The sequence below is a fragment of the Rhipicephalus microplus genome, chromosome 10 (assembly GCF_043290135.1).
Source record: "Rhipicephalus microplus isolate Deutch F79 chromosome 10, USDA_Rmic, whole genome shotgun sequence".
Classification (NCBI taxonomy): domain Eukaryota; kingdom Metazoa; phylum Arthropoda; class Arachnida; order Ixodida; family Ixodidae; genus Rhipicephalus; species Rhipicephalus microplus.
This window is the reverse complement of record NC_134709.1, coordinates 99329382-99354311: the sequence shown is the minus strand read 5'-3', so window position 1 is coordinate 99354311 and position 24930 is coordinate 99329382. Positions and strand designations below refer to the sequence as shown.

The following is a 24930-nucleotide window of genomic DNA, read 5'->3' as shown; positions in this document are numbered from 1 at the left end:
GCAGGCTTGAAGTGGCAGACTTGCCTCGTCTACTTGGACGACGTAGTCGTATTTTCTTCCAACTTCGACGAGCACCTCCGGCGCCTTGAAGCTGTTCTTCGGGTAATCAAAGCCTCGGGACTTACCCTGAAGCCAGAAAAGTGCCGCTTCGCCTACGAGGAACTATTGTTCCTTGGCCACGTTATCAGCAAGTCGGGAGTGCTCCCTGATCCACAGAAAACAGCTGCGATAGCCGACTTTCCTGCACCCACCGACAAGAAAGCAGTACGCCGATTTCTTGGCCTCTGCGCTTAATACAGGCGCTTCGTGAAGAACTTTTCGCGGATCGCCGAGCCACTGACGTACCTCACGAAGGCCGACGTCGACTTCAAATGGGAAACGCCGCAAGTCGAGGCATTTCAAGAATTAAAGCGACGCCTGCAAACGCTGCCAATACTGGCGCACTTCGACGAAGAAGCTGACACCGAAATTCACACGGACGCAAGCAGCACAACAGGGCTTGGCGCCGTGATCGTGCAGAGGACCGACGGACTTGAAAGGGTCATCAGTTACGCTAGCCGGTCACTTTCGAAGGCAGAAGCCAATTATTCCACGACAGAAAAGGAATGCCTTGCCATCATCTGGGCTACATCAAAGTTCCGCCCCTACCTGTACGGCAGGCCTTTCAAAGTCGTGAGTGACCACCACGCCTTGTGTTGGCTAGCTAACTTGAAGGATCCATCAGGGCGCCTCGCACGGTGGAGTCTCAGACTACAAGAATTTGACATCACCGTCGTCTACAAGAGCGGACGAAAGCACTCCGACGCCGACTGCTTGTCTCGCGCCCCTGTCGATCCGCCGCCCCAGGATGACCAGGACGACGACTCTTTCCTGGGACCCATAAGTACCGACGACTACGCGGAACGCCAACGAGCTGACCCGGAGCTCAAGATCCTCATGGACTACCTGCAAGGCAAGACCGCCGACGTGCCGAAAGTATTCCGCCGAGGACTGGCGTCGTTTTTCCTGCGAAACAACGTCCTCCTGAAGAAAAACTTCTCGCCGCTCCGCGCCGACCACCTCCTCGTGGTACCTTCAGCGTTACGTTCAGAGGTTCTGGAAGCATTACACGACGACCCGACAGCCGGACATCTTGGTGTTTCCCGCACACTGTCACGAATACAAGAGAAGTACTATTGGCCTCGCCTCGCTGCCGACGTCGCCCACTACGTAAAAACATGCAGAGACTGTCAGCGACGCAAGACGCCGACAACTAGGCCAACCGGACTTCTGCAACTCGTCGAACCACCTACACGGCCATTCCAACAAATCGGCATGGACTTACTGGGGCCGTTCCCGACGTCAACTTCTGGCAACAAATGGATTGTCGTAGCGACTGACTACCTCACCCGCTATGCCGAAACAAGGGCCTTGCCCAAGGGCACTGCCGCCGAGGTCGCCATGTTCTTCATTGAGAACATCGTCCTCCGCCACGGAGCCCCCGAGGTCCTCATCACCGACAGAGGTACGGCCTTTACGGCTGACCTAACGCAAGCGATCTTGAGGTACTGACAGACAAGCCACCGCCGAACCACCGCGTACCACCCACAGACGAATGGCCTCACCGAGCGTCTAAATAAGACCATCGCCGACATGCTGGCCATGTACGTGGACGTCGAGCACAAGACGTGGGACGCCATACTCCCGTATGTAACCTTCGCGTACAACACGGCCGTGCAGGAAACGACGCAGTTTGCTCCATACAAGCTCGTCTACGGACGGAGCCCAACAACGACGCTTGACGCCATGCTACCGGTCGGCACTGACGAAGAAGACCTCGACGTCGCCAGCTACCTGGATCGCGCTGAAGAAGCTCGACAGCTAGCCCGCCTGCGTATCAAGAGCCAACAGACGGTCGACAGGCGCCACTACAACCTTCGACGACACCACACCGAATACCAACCAGGTGACCTTGTCTGGGTCTGGACGCCGATACGACGACGGGGATTGTCTGAGAAGCTCCTGCGACGCTACTTTGGACCCTACAAGGTAGTCCGACGTCGTGGTGAACTGGACTATGAGGTCGTGCCCGATGGCTTAACGTCATCCCAACAACGCCGTGCACGACCCGAAGTCGTACACGTGGTGCGACTTAAACCTTATTACGCGCGCTGATTAGCTGTGACGCATTGTTAATGTAATTTATTGCATGTACTCTCTCTTATGTTCTGTCTTTAGCATCGGGACGATGCTTTTTCAGAGGGGGGTAGTGACACGTGCGGTTCTTTTGGTTTACGAAGGAAGACGCTATCACTTTCTGTTAAGCGCAACGCAGGCCGCGTTTATCTTGTATGCCACTCTGGAACGCGTTACGACGCGTGTATAAAAAACTGACACGTGCGGTTCTTTTCGTTTGCGAAGGAAGACGCTATCACTTTCTGTTAAGCGCAACGCAGGCCGCGTTTATCTTGTATGCCACTTTGGAACGCGTTACGACGCGTGTATAAAAAGCCGGCGCAGTGCGCCACTGGGGGTCTTTTCTTTTTTTCCGTCGGCCGACGACTGTTCACGCCGCTGTTGCTATGAGTTGTGTTTGGCCCCGTTTTGCTGGGCACAAGTTCGCCCAATAAACAGTTCGCCTGACTCCGCCCTGACTCCTGCGTGCTTCCTCTCAAGTGCTGCGTGTTTCACAACCTCGTGACAATATATATATATATATATATATATATATATATATATATATATATATATATATATATATATATATATATATATATATATATATATATATATATATATATATATATATATATATATATATATATATATATATTGATACATGATATCCAAACCGGGGTTAAGGATAGCATAGCTGAAATCAAGAAGAGGAAATGGACATGGGCCGGGCATGTAGCGCTTAGACAGGATAACCGCTGATCATTAAGGGTAACTAACTGTATTCCCATAGAAGGCGGGCTGGTTAGGGGAGACAGAAGCTTAGGAGGGCAGATGATATCAAGAAGTTTGCGGGTATAAAATCGCAGCAGCAAGCACAGGACCGAGTTAACTGGCGGAACATCGGAGAGGCTTTTGTCCTGCAGTGGACGTAGTCAGGCTGATGATGATGATGCTGCTGGTGATCATTATGATGAAATTGATGTTCTAATCTACGTACCTTTCTATAATAAAACATATTTATAAAATTCTTGTCGCAGCACGCTCAGAAAGCAAAAATGCAAATATTTATCTTCATAACAATTTTGGATTTCGGGGTTGTTTACTGGCCCTTTCAAGGCAAACTGCAACAAAATTTAACTTTAGCGATACGGCCACAAAAACGTAGTGTATATACGGTAAGTCACGGTAGCATCAGTGAAAAATCTTGCAGTCGCATGTTTAATTTGTAATTGGTGCTCTAATTGCCAGCAAGCAGACAACGCAGAGCTCTATCGGTGTGCCAAGGCAAATCGGACAGAACCGGATATGACGATCACTACAGAACGTCGCTGCGTCGCTCCTTGTGAGCGATCCTCCCTGCCGCTGAATCGCTCTTTCCTGCATTGAAAGAAATTTCAATGCAGTGCGTTTTAAACGTGTCAGTGCGTTTGTGCTGCCTTGGCACCCCCTAAAGACAGCGCGTTCGAAACGCCTTCGTGCTGTATTCATGGCGATGGCAAGTCAAGTTCAAGTCAAGCAGCGTTTCTGAGTACGGGGGTCAGACACTGCAAACTCACTAGTGGGAAACCCGGACCAGTGTTCGATAAGAGACAAGCTCATGCAGCTTTCTTAAGTTAACATAGAAAAAAACACACATCTGCGTTCTGCATGATCTACGTACTCGAGAAGCGTGAAGCAGACGATTGTTCTGTCGTTCACGTCACTTCCGGTCAGCAGTAATGGGGTCGTTTTTTCTAGTTTTGGTCTCAACAACATCGTCGTTTTCAAGTATTTTTCTTATTTTCTAAGGTAAGCTCTTGTATTTCGAAGGCCACATTTAGCAGGCAGCACTACCTCTAGGTAGACTACCTATATATTGACTTTTTGCGCAGTGCAAAGTTTTCTTGCATTAGGCGTTTAAGCATTTGCTCAGCACCAACACAAAATTTGTTTCTGCTGCCAAATGTTCTGATTAGGTGTTCATATCCAGCAACACGGATTTGGGAGAAGGCGAAATGACAAGTAACCTTAATTAAAGATCATATTACCATATCATGAACCACTGATCGCGGAGAAGCCCATGATAAAAAGAGCAGGGCTGATCCGTCTGTTAAAAATCAGTATAACGAGAAAGTGAGACGTGTTTTCACAGAGGCAGCCAAGCATCTACGGTGCATTGTTTCGCCACAAAAACGAAGGAATGAATGCTGCAGCAACTAATTGTAATGCCACGCAAAAAAAAATTAGAAGATCGAAACGAAGCGCACACCTCAAGCAGAAAAAATGAGCGTGGAACGCACAGAAAACGAACGCACAAATATGAACATGGTGAGTGTAAGCAGCTGTCACAAATTTTACTTCGTGTGCGAACAGCGCACTCCATTCTTAGAAGTGCAACAGCTATAAAGCGTCCAAATCCCGAGATACGCTCACGAGCCCTGTGGAGGCCGCGCCTGACGAATAAGTTAAAAGAAATACGAATAACTTACTGGTGTGACATGCGTCCTCGGCCGAAGAGCTACATGCAAAATATAAAGGCAGTAACATTTCTTGGTAAAAGTAAGGACACAATTTAAGGCTACATTCATTAGCGGTAGGATACCCACAATCAGGCTCTGCAGCTATTGCTGCATTGACAAGAAATGTTGTGCGCGAGTACAGTCCGGTAGTGGCGTTCAATACTCAAACGTGCCGTGAGTAGACGACTTTAGCCTAAGTGCGGCGTCCATTCTCTTCAATGACGGCTCTCCTGACTGTCACGCCACTTTGTCTGATTCCGCCCTCACCATTAACTTCTACCGCTACCACAGGCATCTGCGGCCACAAGCGCTTCTTGAGTCATTGATCACGGCTGTTAGTGCGTTCACGGTATGCGTTGCTGTAGCTGTCACACATAAAGATACATTTTGCAAGTTCTCGTATATCAATGTACTGAAACCTTCAACAGCTTCGGTAAGAAAAACTTTCACTTTCTTGTTATATGTATTTCTATGACGGAGGGATCAACCATTTGTTTTAGAGGCGAAGCTCTATAGGGTCGAGCCATGTCCGCCATTGTACCTCGATGACTATGACGCTGATGACGATGAAAAACAAGCACGTTCCAGACCACACATCCTTTTTCTCTCCTCACGTCACAGATAGCGCATGCAAGGTACTTGCCATACGCCACGACGATGATAATGAAGCAACCTCCATGCAACTCTGCGATTGATTATTCAGTTGGTAAAAGCGTTACAATTCTGTAAGGCATTATGTGTACTTTGCGCTGTGGCTGATGACGATGAAGAATAGGCGTGTTCCGGAGAACATATTCTTTTTTTTTGTCATCGCTCCGCCGCGGTGATCTATGGCTAAGGTACTCAGCGTGTGACCCGCGGGTTGCGGGATTGAATCCCGGGGGCTGTGGCTGCAGTTTAGTGGGAGGATAAAATGTGTAGGCCCGTGTGCTCATAATTGGGTGCACCTTAAAGAGCCCCAGGTGGTTGAAATTTCCGGAGCCCTCCACTACGGTGTTTCTCATAATCGTATGCTGGTTTAGGGACGTCAAACACCACATGCCAACCATCAATCTTTCTGCCATAGATGAAAACAAACGTGAATAAGCTGCCGCATGCGAAGCAGCAGTGGCACGGGAATGTCGGGCAGCTGATTCAGAGGAGGTCAGGGCTCGCGCAGATGCTGCGCAAGGTTCGATTTCCGCGTTTGCCCATATGATTCATTCACCTAGTGGGTATGCCATGATTTCTGGTAACCCCGCGAGATGGCCGCCGATGTGGCTCAGCTGGTGTAGTATCGGACGCATTGTTCTAATTTTGCAGGTTCAGTCTCTGCCAGGCGTAAGGTGTCTTTTCACCCGCTGTTCTTTCTTCCCGGCGTCATTCACCATTAACATCATCCTCTATACTTTGTACGAATTCACGCACGTGCCAAATGGGATTCTAGGAATTTTTTTCCCGTGTCCTGTCCACAGGCCAGGGTGTTTGCATTCTTCAGGTCGAAAATATACGTCTTGTATAAAGCCCTGTTCGTCGGATAAAGATAAGAAAAGGCGTTTTCTTTTTAGAGAGAAATAAGACATGAAGGCACATGCTTTTACAGTTTTGCAAGTTTGGTCAGGAGAACTTAACCCCCGTCTCCCCCCACCCCCCCAAAAAAACTCCATTCGCGCCTATGGCAGCTGGAGTGAAAAGAGAAACCAAATGTGGTACTCTCTTCCGTCATCAACACATAAAACATGGCTGGTTTCTCGAGAAGGTGCCCTCTCCTTTCTTTCTTTCTTTCTTTCTTTATTTATTTCTTTCTTTCTTTTGTTCTTTCTTTCTTTCTTTTGTTCTTTCCTCTTCTCTTTTTTCTTTCTTTATTTCTTTTCTTTCTTTCTTTCTTTCTTTCTTCCTTGCTTTCTTTCTTTCACTACCATGTCCCCTTCATCTCCTACGATGCTGAGTCCTGCTGCCACATGAGTTGCAGAAACGTCAAGCACCCATAATTTATTCTGTTCTGCCAAGCAACTCCTCCCTTCATTTCACATTCCTCGTCACTGCTTTCGTCAGCTCCTTTCCCCCTCTCTCTCTTGTTTTGAAAGCACCACGTCCCCTGAATACTTCTAGATTTATATCTCGGATGCCACTTACACAATCAAAACAATTATTCCCCAAAATGAGTGCGTGTGTGCGTTCTGAAATTCTGTACCAAACACATTGCCCGAGCTCAGTTCACTGCATTCACAAAGAATTTACGGTTATTGCAGTGTTTCATGTTTTATCAGTTCAGCTTATGTCATACATAAAATTTATACGCAGTGGTAGACCTCGACGTGGCGTTCATCATTATCGAAAGCTGAGAAAGATTACCTTTTATGATCACTGACAAGCCCCGCCGTGGTGGTCTAGTGGCTAAGGTACTCGGCTGCTGACCCGCAGGTCGCGGGTTCAAATCCCGGCTGTGGCGGCTGCATTTCCAATGGAGGCGGAAATGTTGTAGGCCCGTGTGCTCAGATTTGAGTGCACGTTAAAGAACCCCAGGTGGTCGAAATTTCCGGAGCCCTCCACTACGGCGTCTCTCATAATCATATAGTGGTTTTGGGACGTTAAACCCCACATATCATGTTCACTGACAAGACCAAAACAAATTTTAGCCAGTGAAGTTTACTTATAAACATTTATAAACTTTCTATAGAAACAACCCACAACTTTGATAGGATCAACGACAATCCACAATATTGTACTATTGTATCCATAACAAGCGCTCCAAATATTACAGTGGTGTGATTATAGTTACCGAAGTCATGATTAGAAAAAAACGCGTGGCCAAAAAATGCATTATCCTAATTTCCATTGACTTTTTCACTAATATCCCGCAAAGTTAGCCTATTACTGCTAACTGATAGTTAGCCTATTACTGATCATCAACCCATCATTATCCAATCTTAGCACTACCTGACAAGAATAACACATATAAATCAAAAGCTGACTCGCCAGTTTTCACCGCACCTATGACCACTGCGTCGCTCAACACTTGCGAGATCACAATGTGTCATTTGCTGCCTAGAACGATCACTTTATTAAGGTTTCCACAACATCCTTCTGTCGATAACGACCTTTTTTGGTGCTTGTAGTCGCTTGCGATATCTCTAAAGGACACAGGACGATTTCCTTTTCCCGAATGTGGCCGAACGCTTCGCTCAATCCTCACTGCACCAGCTTCTTCAGCGCTATGTTGGTTTGTGTGTAACGGCCTGCCGGTGAGTCTGCCTACGTCACTCCTTCAAGAGTCAATGAAAGCCGCAGAGCGATGCGCTAGAGCATTTTCGAAGCATCCATCGGAGCGAAAGCAATGCGCCGGAGCATTTGCGGAGCAACCACCAGGGCATAATCAGGAATTGACCCTGTTTTCCTCCAGTTCCTATCATCCATCGCCCTCCGGAAGAAAAGGTGGAAAATGAATGTGTTTTCTCCGGTACATTCCGGTTTCAGTGAGGCCACCAGAGCCGAGCGGGAGGATTATCACTCAACTCCTCCCAGCTTGGCACATTTTTGTTCACAGCGTAGTCTTGCGCTATGAACTAGAGTACTTCTTGCAGTTTATATTCGTAATTTTGCCTTTATCAATATTATGTATGGCTTTACCCTCTCCCAATGTAATGCCATAATGGTACTGAGGGTGTCGCCATGAACAGATAAATCAGTTGACTTATCTCTTTATGACAAGACCCTCAGTGCCCTCGCTTATATTTCCATGCGCTGCAGCGTTATTAGGAACATTACGCTGTGCTTAATAAGCCATTGTGCTGTATGATCATACCCGAAGTACAAGAAGTATTCTCATACCTGTATTCTAGAATACATTTTTTGTCTTTTTACTATATACTTCCGAAATACGCCATTATGCCAAAGGCAACTGTATCTCATTGTCTACAGCTTAGGCTTCAAATCCACCTATTTCAGTACCTTTATACCGCAATATTTTTCTGGGTATCTCTGTGTGGTCCTGTATGGCACAGTGATTCAAGTATATGACTTTTTTGTGTGGAGAGAACAGGAAAGAAGGGATCACTTCATGTTGTCTTTGAGGAGTGATTGTAAATTCTAAGATACATACTGTACTGCAATGGGTGTTTCGCATGTACTGGGTAACCTTGTCTACCTATCAGCAGCGTTTTCCGACCACGCTGAAAAAGCGTTGAGTGTCCTTTTATTGCGCAAAATCTTTGGCAAGGAACAAGAAAATGTTCTTTTTCGTCTCATCCACAATGAAAACAAAGCCGGTAGCATCGAAGACCATGTCTGTGTGATTACAATGTCAATGATATTTGACCCCGTACTCTAGCAAATATAAATTCGAAGCGTCTGCTATGCATGATGTAATCTTCTAAGATACCAAGAAGGGATTGAAATCCAGGTGATTTTCTAGATACTATACAGAATGAACGAATGAACAATTTTAGGTACCCATTTAATGTAGAGGGGGCGATGAGAAGATTGGAGGGATCGTGCAGTGGACTGAAAGTGTAAAAGAGACTGTGCACAGAGAATTCTGGTATCTTCATTTGGTTACAAAATTTTGCCACTTTCGTAAAATCTGATTGAACGCGCATGACTATGGCTGGCCTGTCTTATGATTTTCCTCTTCATGCGTCAGCTGTTTCATTTGGAAGTGTGTCTGCGTACTTGTTTTGATTTGTTTTGTCGCCTAAAAAATTTTGGATCATACCCACAAGGAGGATTGGTCACACTGTACATATAATGATAATTAAAATACAAAGCTTCTTAAAGGAGAGGGAAATCAGATAAGAACGAGATATGTAATAACTTACTTATAGCAGACAAAGTGAAAAGGGCAAGAATATTCGAAAAGCCAAAGTTCCAAACTAGCAAAAAACAAGAAGGGCGACAAATAATTGTATTCATTTACGACTAGCAACGTACCCTGCTGGTTGCCTGATTGAATTCGTGTAGCACGGACAGAATAACGCTTTTAGTTATGGCCAAACTGACATTAAGCTTTCATCTTCTTTACAGGTACAACTAAATTTCTGACGTACTCCCAATAGTGGGAATAGGGCATTGCAGCTCGAAAATTGCCATTACCATCATATTCGGAGCAGTGATTCGGCCCTTTACATGCAAAATTGAACCCCACGCACCTTCTTCGGCCTGCGGTCTCTTGCGCACGGCTCGATCCCGTGCAATCCTTGTCCAATCTGGGAAATACAACAAGTGTCGCCCCGCGGCCAGCGATGTCAACATACGGATCGTATGGCCCCTCCAGACCTCAGACACACAGAGCCGACGTCAACTACTTGCGCGATATCTTCTACAAAGTCGACAAGGATCGCAGCGGACGTGTGGACGCAGTCGAGTTGCAGCAGTGTCTGTCCAATGGCACCTGGAAGCCCTTCAATCCTGAAACAGTGCGCATGATGATGAAGATCTTCGACCGCCACCGCACGGCCACGCTGAGTTTCGACGACTTCGTGTCGCTTTGGAACTACATCAACGACTGGCTACGGTGCTTCCAGGACTTTGACAAGGACCGCTCGGGTTCCATCGACAGAAACGAGCTTCGCGACGCGCTCAGGAGCTTTGGATATCGTCTGAGCAACGAAGCGGTTGACCTCCTGCTCATGAAATACGACCGTGATAGGAAAGGAGCTGTCAACTTCGATGACTACATCCTCTGTTGCGTTACCCTTGAGACGTTCACCAATGCCTTCAGAAGTTACGACACTGACCAGGACGGCTACATCACGATAAGCTACGAAAATTTTCTAAAGCTTGGACTGAGTGTTTTTATGCCGTAAACTTGGTGTTTTCTTGCTCGTGATGTGCTCGAGATTTCCATCGGCTTTGTGATAAATTGATTTTTTAAAGGCCTGTGAAGTCATGTAATTTGTCTTAGCAGTATGGGGCTGTGAGCAGGTGTGTGGCTGCCACAGGTGTGTGATCCGCTACGAGAGCCCTTTGTTGGTCCTAAGTAATGCCTTAAACTTGGTTAAAACTTTGTAATCGTCATCACTACGTTCATTTTGGTCGATCTGCCGAAAGTATACAGGCTGCGCCCGTTTCAAACCAAGGTTTCTCAATATTACGAACTACACCAGCGTACATTATGCCTTTTATTGCAATTCTTGAGAAATTGGAACACAGGGGGTAGGTGATGTAACCGACGTTACGATGAGTGGACTTGTCTTTTTGATTGATATGTGGGGTTTAACGTCCCAAAACCAACATACGATTATCAGAGACGCTGTGGGGGAGAGCTCCAGAAATTTAGGCCACCTGGGGTTCTTCAACGTGAACCCAAATCTGAGCACGCGGGCCTGGACTTGTCTTTTTCAAGGCTGCAACTGATTTCCTCAGCGCTTGGGTGTGCACGCCTCGTACCTTCTCTCCCAATTCAAACAAAGAAGGAAGAGAGGGCAACAGCAAAAAACGTGGCTGATCCCTTTTTTTAGGAAACGGTAATACACGAAGCAGAAACGTGTCCTCGCAGAGGTAGTTAGCGTTCATAGTGCAGTTTTTTTTTGCAACAAGGGCAAAGTATTGCTACAGCAACAAATTGCAATGTCATGCGAAGAACGACAAGCAGCTCAAAACCTGCAGCGCTTATTGCAAGCAGAAACCAAGCACGATGTGAGCAGGCCCAAACGCAGACAAACAACCGTCACCGCATAACACTTCAAGCCCGTTGTTCAAACAGAAAAAATACGCACAAAAAGAATGCACAGGTATACAAAGGACGAGCGCGAAAAACTGTGACAATTCTTACTTTTTCGTGTGTGAGCAGAGCGTACCCTTCGTAAACGCGGTTGCGACAGCGATCAAAATGACGTTCGTGCTTTCTTTAACTACTGCAACTTCGAAGCAAGCTTGCGATGAAATCACAAGAGGTACAAAGCCCCTCAATATTGAAATTAGCGCGCGCGCGAGTGAGCCACCACGCTACAGAACATCTATACGCACTCTGACCACGTCATACGGAGGCGCGCCCACAAAGCGATGTGCGGGATGGCGCGGCACGACGATCTTCAGAGCGCGCGCGCCCTTCGTGTCATATCGCTACGGACGACGGAAACGCATGGACGTTGCTGAGCTCTGGTAACCGCTACGGTACGTGGTATATATAAATGACTCATCGATAACACGTTTGAGAAGGTTCGCTCTGTAACGTAGTGGCTAACGTCCTGCGCTGAAGGGCGCGAGGTGATTGGTTGACGCTCCGCTGCGGAAATTTCCTACTCGTTGTTTTTTTTTCTTTCTTTGCCATCTGTTGGACTATAGTTTACAACGTGATATTCATGACAGAAATGCGTCAACGGAGCCGTGCTGGACCCCGACCTAAAATACTTTCGTCTTAAAAGACGACGATGTCTGGTGGAGGCGATGAGAGCCCGCCATGGTCAATACACCATGTTCTCGCCGGCAGCGCCACCTACGGCTGCGCAAGCGGACATAGGCAATGCTTGTACGCCGCTGCGAAACCTGGTGTTTTCGCTTTCGTTCTTACGAGACGCCTGTGACCTTCAAACACCCGCCAGCTTTGGTAGTGTGAGTAACCTCTAAAATATGGCACTTGTTACTGCCATATCCAAACATTCATTCGGCGTATCGTTGGTCTAGCAGAGAAGAATGGCCACACGTAATCCGCGTATCGCGTGTTTTTTACGTGCAGCGGCAGCCGATGCAGCCGTACACCAGCGTTGCTGCAGTGTCCCGTGCACATTGTTTTTCCGGTATCTGCATCGAACCGACGTGCACAAACGCTGGAAACATACTACAGGTGAGTGTTACTGAATCGCTAACATTTGGCAAAACATGTGTTGTTAAAGGAAGTGCAAAAGGTCGTACCACCCGTGACTCTATAGGATAAGCCCGTCTGACTTCCACCTGGACATTTGGCGTAGGTTAACGACCACCTTGCAGTTTTTCAGCCATATCGCGCGAGCTTTGAACCTAGGACATGACAACGTCTATCGTCGTTCAGCACTGAAGTGTGAGCCCCTCGTCGTTCACAGCGATATCTGTGCAATCATGTTCTCGCAAAGGTGTTGTAAAGCTAATTCTTCTATTGTTGATGCCGAAGCTTCTCGCTGACATTTTAAAATAACGTATCTAAAGATTAGCGCCAGTGAGATAATAAAAAAAAGATGGCAGCATATCCACGGAGTGAATGATGGAGAGTGGGGCGAAGCATCTGTCCGTCCATTCGTTCTTGCTTCCGTCCGTCCATGCGTCCGTCTGTGTGACCGTTTATGCGTCCATTCGCCCGTCCGTGCGTGCGTCTGTTCGTGCGTCCGCACGTCCATCTGTGCGTCCGTCCCTGCGTTCATCCACGCATCCGCCCTTGCGTCCATTCATGCGTCCATGCGTCAGTGCAGCCATCCGTGAGTCCGTCCATGCATCTGTCTGTGTGTCCGTTCGCCCATCTATTCAACACTCCAAGTACCACTATCTAGAATCTTTTCATCAGATGGATGGATGGATGGATGGATGGATGGATGGATGGATGGATGGATGGATGGATGGATGGATGGACGGATGGATGGATGGATGGATGGATGGACGGACGGACGGACGGACGGACGGACGGACGGACGGACGGACGGACGGACGGATGGATGGATGGATGGATGGATGGATGGATGGATGGATGGATGGATGGATGGATGGATGGATGGATGGATGGATGGATGGATGGATGGATGGATGTGGCTGTACCCTTTAGATCGGGCGGTGGCTAGGGCCACCAAGCCGTCACACTTAATGAACCAAAAACTAGATTTTTTTCCCTTTAAATAGTGAGGTTGGGGATTCGTACTTTGCAGTGAAGGGTTTAATTTTCACTCGTGCCTTGACTTTAGCCACCAATCAGATAACCTTCTTCTAGTTGATTATACCCACTTAAAGTCTATTTTGCCCTCCCTGTCCCTAAACCCCAGCGATTTGAAAAACTCTGCGCCATCATCCTGAACTATAGGGGGAAGCCCTTTACAGAACATACTCAAGTGTTCGGCACTTTCCTCTTCCTCTCCACACGCACTGCATACCGTGTCTACCCCTTCGTATTTGGCCCGATATGTCTTGACTCGCAATACCCCCGTCCTGGCCTCAAACAGTAGAGAACTACCCCGAGTATTATCATAGATCCTTTCCTTGGCAAATTCCTGCTTAAAAGTTCGATAGATCTCTAGTGCGGACTTCTTAATCATGCCAATTCTCCACATATTGGTCTCAGCTTCCTTCACATTCATTTTAACCGACAATTCTTTTTGGTTTGGCCCCCTGCTGTTTTCTAAGTATTTACCAGTCAATTTTCTGGTTCGCTTCCTCGATTTTGTATCGACGTTTTTCATGTACAAGTAGCTGAATACCTTTCTAGCTCAACGCTCCTCTCCCATTTCTCTCAATCGCTTCTCAAATTTTATCTTGCTGCTAGCTTCCCTGCCTTCAAATGATTTCCATCCCATACCACCTTGTACTGCCCGATTTGGTGTATTCCCGTGAGCTCCTAAAGCAAGCCTGCCTATTCCACGTTGCTTAATTTCTAATCTTGCTTGAACTTCTCACCTCATGCACAAGACTGCATTGCCGAACGTCAGACTAGGAACCATGACCCCTTTCCATATTCCTCTCACATCATACCTATTGTAGTTCTACAGTGTCCTGTTTTTCCTCACCGCTGCATTCCTGTTACCTTTTGTCGTCACGTATATTTCGTGTTCCCTTAGGTGCTCGGCCCCATTGCTTATCCATACGCCCAGATATTTGTATTTATCTGTTATTTCTAGCGTGACCTCCTGTATTCTAAGCTCACTACCTTCGTTGTCATTGAAAATCATGACTGCTGATTTTTTCTTACTGAATCTAAAATCTAACCTATCTCCCTCATTGCCGCAGATGTCCACCAACCTCTGCAAATCTTCCTTGTTGTCGGCCATTAGCACTATATCATCTGCGTACATCAATGCTGGTAGTGCCTGTTAAATGAGTTTTCCTCGTTTGACGAAAGAGAGGTTGAAGCCCAGCCCACTTCCCTCTAATTTTGCCTCTAATCCTTGTAGGTACATAATGAATAATAAGGGTGACAGGGGACACCCCTGCCTAAGCCCCCGTTTTACCTCTGCAGGCTTGGATACCTGTTTTTCCCACTTTATAACTGCCTTGTTACGTTTATAGATATCCTTTAAAAGATAAGTGACTCCATCTTCCACACCTAGTGTGTCCAGTATTCCATACAAGTCCTCTTGAACCACGCTCTCGTAAGCTCCCTTGATATCCAAAAATGCTAGCCACAGGGGCCTGTGTTCCTTTTCTGCTATTTCTATGCACTGCATCAGTGAGAACAGATTGTCTTCCAACCTCCTGTGTTTCCGAAACCCATTCTGCAGTTCCCCTAGCACCCCCTCATCCTCTATTCATGTCTGCAGTCTTTCCTTTATAATCTGCATCGCCAACCTGTAGACGACTGATGTCACTGTTATAGGACTGTAGTTGTTTATGTCAGCTTTGTCTCCCTTTCCTTTATAGATTATGCTCATCCTGCTAAGTTTCCATCCATCGGGGACTTCACCATCGATTAATATTTTGCGCACTGCCTCTTTCAAAGCCTGCTTAGACTTCGGACCTAATGGTTTTATCAGCATAATTGGAATGCCATCTGGGCCTGTTGATGTACTACTAGGAACCCTTTTCTCAGCCCTTTCCAACTCTCGTTGTGAAAATGGAGCCATTGCACCACTTGATTCATCCTTGTCTATTGTGGTGCATAAAGTACTTCTTTGTTGAAATTTTTCTGTCACCCTTGTTCTTATATATTCAATAGCTTCGTCCTCTTCTAGCCTAGCACCTTGAGCTGTAGTTATAAACATCTGCTCTTCTCATTTATTAGGGAGTTTAGAAGGTTCCGAAATTTCGCAGTTGTCTTTCTATCTTTTTTATATACTTCTGCTAGCCACTGAGCTCCTTTTCTTCTAATCTATATATTCCGCATATACACCGCCATCCAGCGGACATTCCAAGGACTAAACGAGAGGTGGCACACGCACTCTTTCTTACGGCTTGCTCTTCGTGTCTACTTCCCACCTTTAACCACCTCGAGTTCAAGGTATATACTGCGGCCCGACGCTCGCTCAACCTTTCTAAAACCAAGTAGGTTATGCCCAGCGAGTAAAACGTAGCAACCCTTTTTTGTCAGATAGTGCTCCATGTACATGCCAGTGGCTGCTAAGGGGGAATGAGAGACAGCAGAATTCAGCTTTTAGTTAACGTGCACGCTGCGAATTCTTTATTGTTCAACAACGCACAGACGAAATCCCTCACCGGCACCACCTTGGAGGTCAAAATGTAAGACTGGTTACACACTACTACTACGACTACGAGGAACAAACGGGTGCTGCTATAAAGAGTTTCGCCCCTAAAGTTTCAAGAGTGTTTTGTCCCATCGTTTCGCCGGCATTTGCGCGGCCAAGTAACGTGGAAGCGCTTAACCGTGCGCCAGGTGATTGGGGTATGTTTCAGCCTCTGCTGTACGTATGCTCTCTGCGCAGCGTAATTTATGTAGGTAGTACTGCCGTGTCGCACATTTTGAGCAACGCCCGCAGAGCTATGGTAGAAGTAGGACTGGCAGTCAAGGTAAACGCATTGACAGGACGATTAATAGACGTTTACTGCACGAACACAAGCGTCTAACGCGGCGCTTGAGGTATCGGGGTAAAAAACGTTTACGTCTTTTTGTCCCGTCGTTTTTCTTAATAATGGTCGATAGTTCATGCTGTCGGTGAAACTGTCGTGCTTGACTTATCTTGTACAAACGGCGGGCTTTACGTATTCGTAAATAAGTGACACTGTTCGTCATACGAACAAAGCGCTAGTAAAGCTAGAAAGTGGAGTTTTGGGGAGCGATTAGCTTCTGTTCGCAATTTAAATTACTTTTTCCACATAACCACAGACTTCCGTACATTCGCACGTGGTAGGATTGGCAACCCGTCTAGCCAAGTATTTAAATTTCTAAATACCATCTTTCCTCGCCAGATTGAGCTCCACACTTTTAAATTATCTCGCATATCGCTCTCTCCATCTGAGTTTGTGTATATACACATAATGTTAACTTCCTATTTTCTCTCCAATATTTAGAATCCCTTATAAATCCCTACTGCTGGTACACATGATAAATCCCTAGTACAGGGGTTCTGCTTGAAGAATGATTGTTAGCATGAACAAACTGCTCCCGATTAGTCAATGACGCACGAATACTGTCAAACACGAAAGGGTTAAGGTTTGAGCGAGAAAGTTTCAAAAGTAGTCACTGATGTGGCACCTCGTCGAAAGTGTTCTCAAAATATAGAAAGAGAACATCAATTAGAACGTTTAGATCAGGCTTAGAGCTAATGTGACGGACAGCGTTAGTTGTGTGTCACAAGAAAAACTTTTGCAAATGTTGTGTTGGTTAGGAGTGAAAAAGTTAACAGATAACAAGCACTGAACTGTGTGTAAGTCCATTATGTGTTCTATTAGTTAAGAACAAATACTGGTTAGTGAGATAGGGTGGTAACTGAGGCAAGAAGATGGTAGACCTTTTTTCGGTACTGGAACAATCGTGCCCACTTTCCAGTCCTCCGGCACCTCGCCCAATGATAACGGCTGTTGAATGATATGACATAACATGTCATTGATGGCGTGTATAGTTATTTTTAGAACGTTTGAGCTGATGCAATCAATACCTGCTAATGACTAAAGCTTTATAAAGACACATTTGCAACGCCAGCTGGATCGAAGGTGATAGCTGCAACAGTGTTATGAGCGAAGGGCGGAAAATCGGGTAAGATATAGACAGGTTCGTAACTAAAAACGGAAGAAAACGTGTGGTTGAGTGCTTCCGCAGTTTCACAATCAGGTACGGGCTGGGTCTCGTCATCGTGCAGGGAAAGTTATTGCCGCGTGATTGGAATTATTATTCTTCCAGAACGGCTTCGGGTTATCTTGAAGTATGTTCGGAGCTGTCGACGAAAAGAAGTCCCGCTTGGTTCTGCTGGAAATTGATTCGAATAACTCTTCTACATTGCGATATGGCTGCCATGCGCATATTATATTGGAACGCTTAGCAGCACGGGATATTCTTTTCATTTTGTTATTCAAGCCTTTTAGTGCTGATTTGAACCAAGGTGATGATTTCTTTTCGTTTAGAGTTATTGTAGGTACATGCGTATCTCTCATGTCGGGCATTTTGTTACTGAGCAGGAGCCCGTTTGCGTTGACAGAGTGTTTTAAAAAGCCGGGAAGAAAACTTGTGGAGAAATTTTCTTATTCGATGTTCATAGCTGCGTAGTTTCCTTTATCGTAGACAGGTATGGTTTTTTGGGGGAATGCAGCAATTTTAGGATTGTTTGAAGCATGAAGTACTGAGTAATCTCCAAGACTGGGTGTAAGTCACTGATGAAAATTGCTCAGGATGAAAACTAAGCATTAGGTTAAGTATTTTAGATGAATTTCGGCTTCGACGTGTTGGCCTGTTAACAAGCTGTGTCAATTCGAACATTTTACAGGTGTTGACTAAGTCGCTTTCGGTATCGTCCGCTAACATGGGTGCATCGAGATTAGAGCAATCTATGCAGGGAAAATTGAAGTCGCCAAACACTGTGACAGGTGACTGGCGATGCAGTGTTATGACAGAGTTCAGGGCCTCAGCGTCAGGCAGGCGATAGCAACTCCCAATTACGACAGGTGGGTAGAAGGCATTACTTACAACAAACACAATTTTTAAAGGCGTGCTTACTTCAGTTTGGACATACTGAAGGCACTCATGAACGACTATTATAATCCCACTACTTTTTCTGTTAGGTATTGTCGAAGTATGCTAATATTAGAAAATACTGATGGAATCTGTGCTGATTATCGACTCATGGTTCAGTTACAACAATAATTTTGACTCTGTAGTGCTGTACAAGTTAGCGAGTGCATCAAGTTTCGCTAAGGTGCTTCTGATGTTGGTGTATAGAAAAGCTAACGATGCCAATTTCGGCTAATGCTAGATGGATCTGTCTGCTAAGAGGTAGGAAGAGAGACCACAGTTTCCGTGTTTCTGTCGAATGTATGAAGCCGGTTGCCGATGAGCAGTTAATCACCTCCTGTTTCGAGTTGGCGAATTGAATAAGATGCCTCTTAGCATTAAGCGTAATGGGAGAGTAGTCGTCAGAGATTGTGAAATTGGTTCCCTTGGACGTTTTAGCACTTCAGTGGATTCGTTATCGCAATTTGAAGTGGCACGTTAAAGAACTCCAGGTGGTCAAAATTTCCGGAGCCCTCGACTACGGCGTCTCTCATAATCATATGGTGGTTTTGGGACGTTAAACCCCCACATATATATGAATCAATTTGAAGTGCGCAAACTTCACAATGACTGGTCGATGCTTTCCAAGCTTGAATCGTCTCGATCTGTGAGCCCTTTCTACATCTATGGGCCCAATAAGAGCGTTAAGTTTTGTGCTGCAATGTTCCGTTATTCAAGTTCGGATAGAGCCCACGTTTCATTTTCAGCATGTATAAGGCCGAAAACACTAAGTTTGATCTTCGTGTCTGGTCTTTCAAATTATTCAACCTAGATTCAATAGATGCAGTGTTGTCAACGTTTCTCGCGCAATTGGGCAAGTTTCATTGACTACGTTTTGCGCAGTAGCAACGGACGAGCAGTCTTGTTCTATTTTGGTGAAGCATTTCCAGATATCATCGAAAGATTTGTCGCCCTAGCTTAACTTTGGTGGGTCGACTTAACTTTGTTTAGTAGTGATGCTTGCCCGGAGGGTATTTCGTTGAGTGCCTCCACGATGTCGGTGGTCTCATTTCCGCGAGTGTTTGAACCAGAATTCGACATCTACTGATAATACCAACAATTTTGCAATAACGCGCGTACACTCTGGCAACCACAATACAAAATGATTAGACGCAGTACATGTGGATTAAAATTCTTATGAAAGATACAGATAATGGATATAAAACAGTCTGGAAACTTCTCGAAACAGAAGTCAATGCATCAAACAAAGTCAAACATTCTTATTGTTTTACATACACCACATGAAGCAACACTTTTTCTCTTGAGTCTGGTTTTCAACCTACATAAAAGAACTAACAATAACATGTTACCACAAAACGAAGCGTTAACTTAGTTTAGGCTACAAAGCATCTGTGGCCATTTCTTAAATGTGCGTGCTTATATATGGGGGTTAACTCAAAGTGAATACGAAATATGACACCAAGACTTGAGAGTGGTTCGCTTAAAGGCCAGCAAAATCTGAAAAGGGAAACATAATGAATTGCCCTTTCTGAACAGCAATGGTAAACAGGTAAAGAACAATTGGGTCTGCACTAGAGCTACAGTTTATAGTTTTCACACATAGCAGTAAACCAATTTTAAAAGGGGGCAACAATACAATCTCTTCCTATTACACATTTTAACGAAACACTTGTTAAAGCTATATGTATAGGGCGCTCATATTTTGAGGAACTATAACACAAGTGATTTGATGCATATCATTGCTTGCAAGGTTACGCTAAAAGCAGTGTTTCAGACGCCCCCTGTCTATGAAGTCCTTTTCAGAAAAAGAAAGCTCCCACCTGTTACGGGTATGCTGCATTTCCTCGCCGATGCAATAATGTGTATAGAACGCATCTTGTCGGAATAATATGGTCTACATCATCATGATTTCATTTCTCGAAAGCATTTTTTCTTTTATGTTGCTCTTGAGTCGCAAATATTTGCCGACAGTAAGGAGCTATTTTCATGACAATCCAAGAAGGTACATAAACAAGTCTGTAGTCTTGCCAACATGTCTTTTCATATCTGTGTCTCAAACACAACCCACTCAACATGAGTGTCTCCATTGCTATCCACCACCCAATCGCACCATTTTAAGCCTGTAATGCCAAGCTGTCATTGTATTTGGTAAAATTATAGTTGTGCCAGTAGTTCAACTTTTCGTCTTTAAGGAAAGCCATCTTGCGCTGCTGGGTGGCTTCTTTGACTACGAGTTCCTCTTCGACTGCCTTTGCCAGGGTCTTCACTTCAACAAGACCACGATCATCATTTGCCTTGCCCTAAACCAGACTATGGATAGAGGTGCCAAGAAACGGTGCTCCAGGATTGACGCAGAGTCCCATTTTGTGGACTTGCTCTGCATAGTGTTCCTTGTACTTGGCAACGACATTTGCTTCGTTTTTGTGGCCTGACCTCATGTACCACGTAGCACGATTGCTCGTTTTTGACAGATATTATGCAATAAAATTTTCATTCACAGCTCACTATCGTGGCACTATCTCACCGAACCGAGATGCTGTGAGCCTTTTCTTTCGTTCGCTGAGCCGCAGCGGTGTATTTTGTCCCCTAGTAATTTTCTCCAACTCGTCAGCTTTCTCCGATGACAGTGAGCATGACATGCCTCCTCGAACTTCACTACTGTTATGCCAGCGAGTCCTCGTCAAACGACCGTGCCTCTGAAAAAGGCAATCTGGGTCAAGGCCAGCCCGCCGTCTGCCCGACGCGAACATCCCAACGGCGTGAACACGCGCGGCGCCTCTCTCGCCCACGTGCATTGAGTCATCGGCGCACGTGACAGCGAGCCGGCGTTCTCGTGCCTGGTGGTCTGACGCATGGCGCGGCGACCCCCATTGGCGGAATCTGCCCGGACGACCAGCGGCGCTTCTGATTGGACAATTTGGTTGGACCCGGTGTAAATAAAAGAAGCCCTGCGGCGCGTCGCGATCGGCAGTCCTACGAGAGAGAGGAGACCCCATGTCGGAGGGCCGACATGTATGCGAGTCAGCGGTTTTAGGCGAAAGGCTGACCTATGTGTTAGAGAGAGGAGCTCGGCTCTTCGAGTCTCTGCCGGCCCCAGTGCCGAAATTGTAACGCCTCTGTAAATATGCTGTACATAAACCTTGTTTAACTCACCGTCGTCTCGTCCGCTCGTCTTATCAGCTCTGCGCAGAAGCAGTCGCGAGCTGATAAACATACGCTACCAAACGGCTGGTGACCTTCCCGGCGGAGTTGAAAGCAGTGGCGCCTCCGGGGCCGTGTTGGCGTCGCCGTCTTTCGCAACAGTGGTGGCTTCGGCGGGATCGGTCCGTCGTTTCTCAACACTACCTAGAACACACAATGGAAGGTTGATAGGTGCATCATCTTCGTTACCTGTCACACTTCTGTGGCAGACTTCATCTGGACGATAATTTTGTTCCGGAATATGGTCCACAAGCATTGTGCAGAACCCACTTTCTGTGAGGCCAGTGCAAAGGGTCTTCGGAGCAGAGGGTGTCACTACAACCTTTGTACTATGAAATGGCTCTGCTTGTTGCCTTGTTGTTTTTCTAGGAATGTGCTTGGTGACCTTCAGTGTTGACAAGTTTCTGGCTTGGAGTTTCCACTTACAAAAGTTTACGGGGCCCCATGGTCTAGGCTTTGATGTACATGACATCGTGCCCGGTACAAATAAGTGGCCCATCCTCTGAATATCCAACATGTTCCACAGCCAAGCCGAGACTTGTTCGCACGCGCCACCTGCACAAGCCGGACACAAAAAATGGCCATATTTCACACTGTCATCCATGCACTCAGCAAATACTACGTCGTACAATTCGCCCGCTGAAAATAATGCTTCAACTTTCTCTATGACAAACGTAGCCGTTTTGTCGTTCGCAGGAGTACGTTCGACACTTCATTCGCCTTGAACAGCCTCTACCGTGATGTACAGAGATTTTCTGCTCCTGATTAATTCCCGCGTATTCTTATGCTTTCTCCGCAGAGCCTTTCGGGAAACTCCTTCCTTTGCTGGGACCAGGGACCCTTTGGCACTGCAGTATCCTCAGCTTTTGTCAACACGCGCGTGTGTACAAAAAAAACAAAAAAAACAATACTACACGTGAGGCTGATTTGAGTTCACGCTATACAAAGCTGCAGAAGCAGTGGTGGCACCAGTGACAAGAACATTGTTCCCGAGTAGAGCATCGCAATGTGTAGTAAAGTGAAATATTGCAGCAAAGTGAGTCTAATATTATTGCAGCGGCGTGACCGGTTGACCAGCCACCGAGCAGAGACAACGCTTCGTATTCTTTGTCAGGCCCACACGCGCATCGTCCTACAAAATGTCAACATGCATGTAGCAATATCATGTCTAATCATTATTGTGTGGAGTATCATGCCAACAGGATTTTTCTACAATGCAAAATACCCAATAAATATATGCCGACTGCCAACACCGACAACAAGGATTAAATTTTTGTTGCGAATGCAGGCTAAATTAGTGATGAAACTTAGACGTGATGAAAACAATCAATTGAAAACAGCGCTTGTCTTTTGTGTATCTTCCCTGAGTGTTGAAATATTTTTCTTGCGCTCAGTGATTTCTTAGTTATATGCACAAACTAAGCCCTCAAAAAGCCCTATTCAGCTACTTAAGCGTTCTCATGGCTAGGTGCGATCGCGCTAGTTCGCTGCGGCCGTAAATAGACGTGATTTGCTGAGATCACGTTGCTACTATTGACGTGCAGAGCAGAAAAATCAAGCGATTAACTTTCGGTGTTACAGAACCTATTAAAATGCTACAAATAATTCGCTACAGAAAGCGGAAGTATGCTTCAATATAAAAGCAACCAGTGCGCTAAACAAAAGAAAACTTGCGTCAGTTTATTCCAAGTTTACGTGGACTTGGAGGCACACCAGTGCATATATTACAATTCCTACCGCACCGTAACGTGCGCTCATGAAGATTCAACTGTTCAAGCCGAAATTCTACGTTTCCTTTCGAGTTAAAAGAACAAGTCCAACGTTAAACATACGCACTTGTTTGTCTTGTCTAAACACAGAGGCACGATGACAGCACTAATATCACCTTTCCATCTGGGCAGCCATATTCATCTCTGCTGGCGGCAGCATTTTTTTGCGTCCCAGAGGGTAGCGTTCTCTAAAATTTTGAACGGTGACGGAAATACAAGGTCTATGTTTACGACGGAAGCACAACACGCACCGAATCCTACTCTTTGCTTTTTTGCAGTCTCCACGTGAGTATAACAATAGGCTTGCCGGCAAGCACACTATTAGTCCAGAGAAGAATCATGATGATATATGGGTTTTAATGATGCAAGGGCCATGGTTGGACAATTTATTATTATTGGGAGTTTAACGTCCCCAAACCACCGTACGATTATGAGAGACGCCGTAGTGGATGGCTCCGGAAATTTTGACCACCTGGCGTGCACCCGAATCTGAGCATACGGGCCTACAGCATTTTCGCCTCCGTCGTAAATGCAGCTGCCGCAGCCGGGATTCGATCCCGCGACCTGCGGGTCAGCAGCCGAGTACCTTAGCCACTAAACCACCACAACGGGGCAAGCTTAGACAAAGAGCGCCATGAGCAAGGATGATAGAATAACGATGGTTGACAATTTTAGGTTATGTGTGTAGGATATGAACTATGATAGTTGTGTGGCTGCAAAGGAGCTTAAAATTCCACGCCCTGATGCGACTGGGTTAAATTATACAAATATTAAAACCATCAAAATCACGCTAAATCTGCGTAACGGAAATAAAGACAGTGTTCATGGCAATAAAACCAGAATGGGGAGATATGAGATTAGCTCGAATTTTTTCGACAATGCGTTGCCTTGAGCCCAAGCCTGCGAGCCTGGTACTATCTTTAATGTGACCACCGTGGCCTCAGCCTTTATAGAGAGGTCATCTCAGAATATGGAGTCAAAACTATGTACATTTTTTTTAAACATGAACAGTGATTGAGGTTTAAAAAGCTCATACCTACCGATGAACATGACAGAATGTAATGAAAGTTGCGGTCGTTAGGTTAATCAAAATTGCTTTTTTTAGAGAGTCTAACTCGCTGCACTGAACGATTGTGTGGAGAACTGTAAGTGGCTCCTCAGATCTCTTAAAAATGGGTTGGTCATCGCCAGACGATAAACATACATGTGTGCTGTCTGTGTGTCCAGTTTGTAGTCCGGTAAGTTTGAAATTGTGTGTATCGTGACCTGGACACTGGTGGCCAATTTCCAAGTCTTCAGTTGAGTAAATGTAATTTGTCTTGCGTTTACCTATCCAGTAGCCCCTGCCAACACGCCTTGAGCTCTCGTCGATGGAAAGGCTTCAGGTCAAGTGCAGAGAACAATGGATGTATTGACGGCCGCGTTGTCTTGAGTGGATGCAGCTAGTTGATCAGCCAACACATTTCCTCGTCTCACGGTGCCCTGGCAGCGAGGACACTGTCATTTGAAAGCGTATATCGAGCACAAAAGAGAGTAA

At 45.9% G+C, this 24930-nt stretch overlaps 1 pseudogene; it reads left to right on the top strand.

The window, feature by feature from the left end:
- The first annotated feature begins 9683 nt into the window (after nucleotides 1-9683).
- Nucleotides 9684-10511, top strand: LOC119181577 (programmed cell death protein 6 pseudogene; annotated as a pseudogene).
- Nucleotides 10512-24930: the final 14419 nt, after the last annotated feature.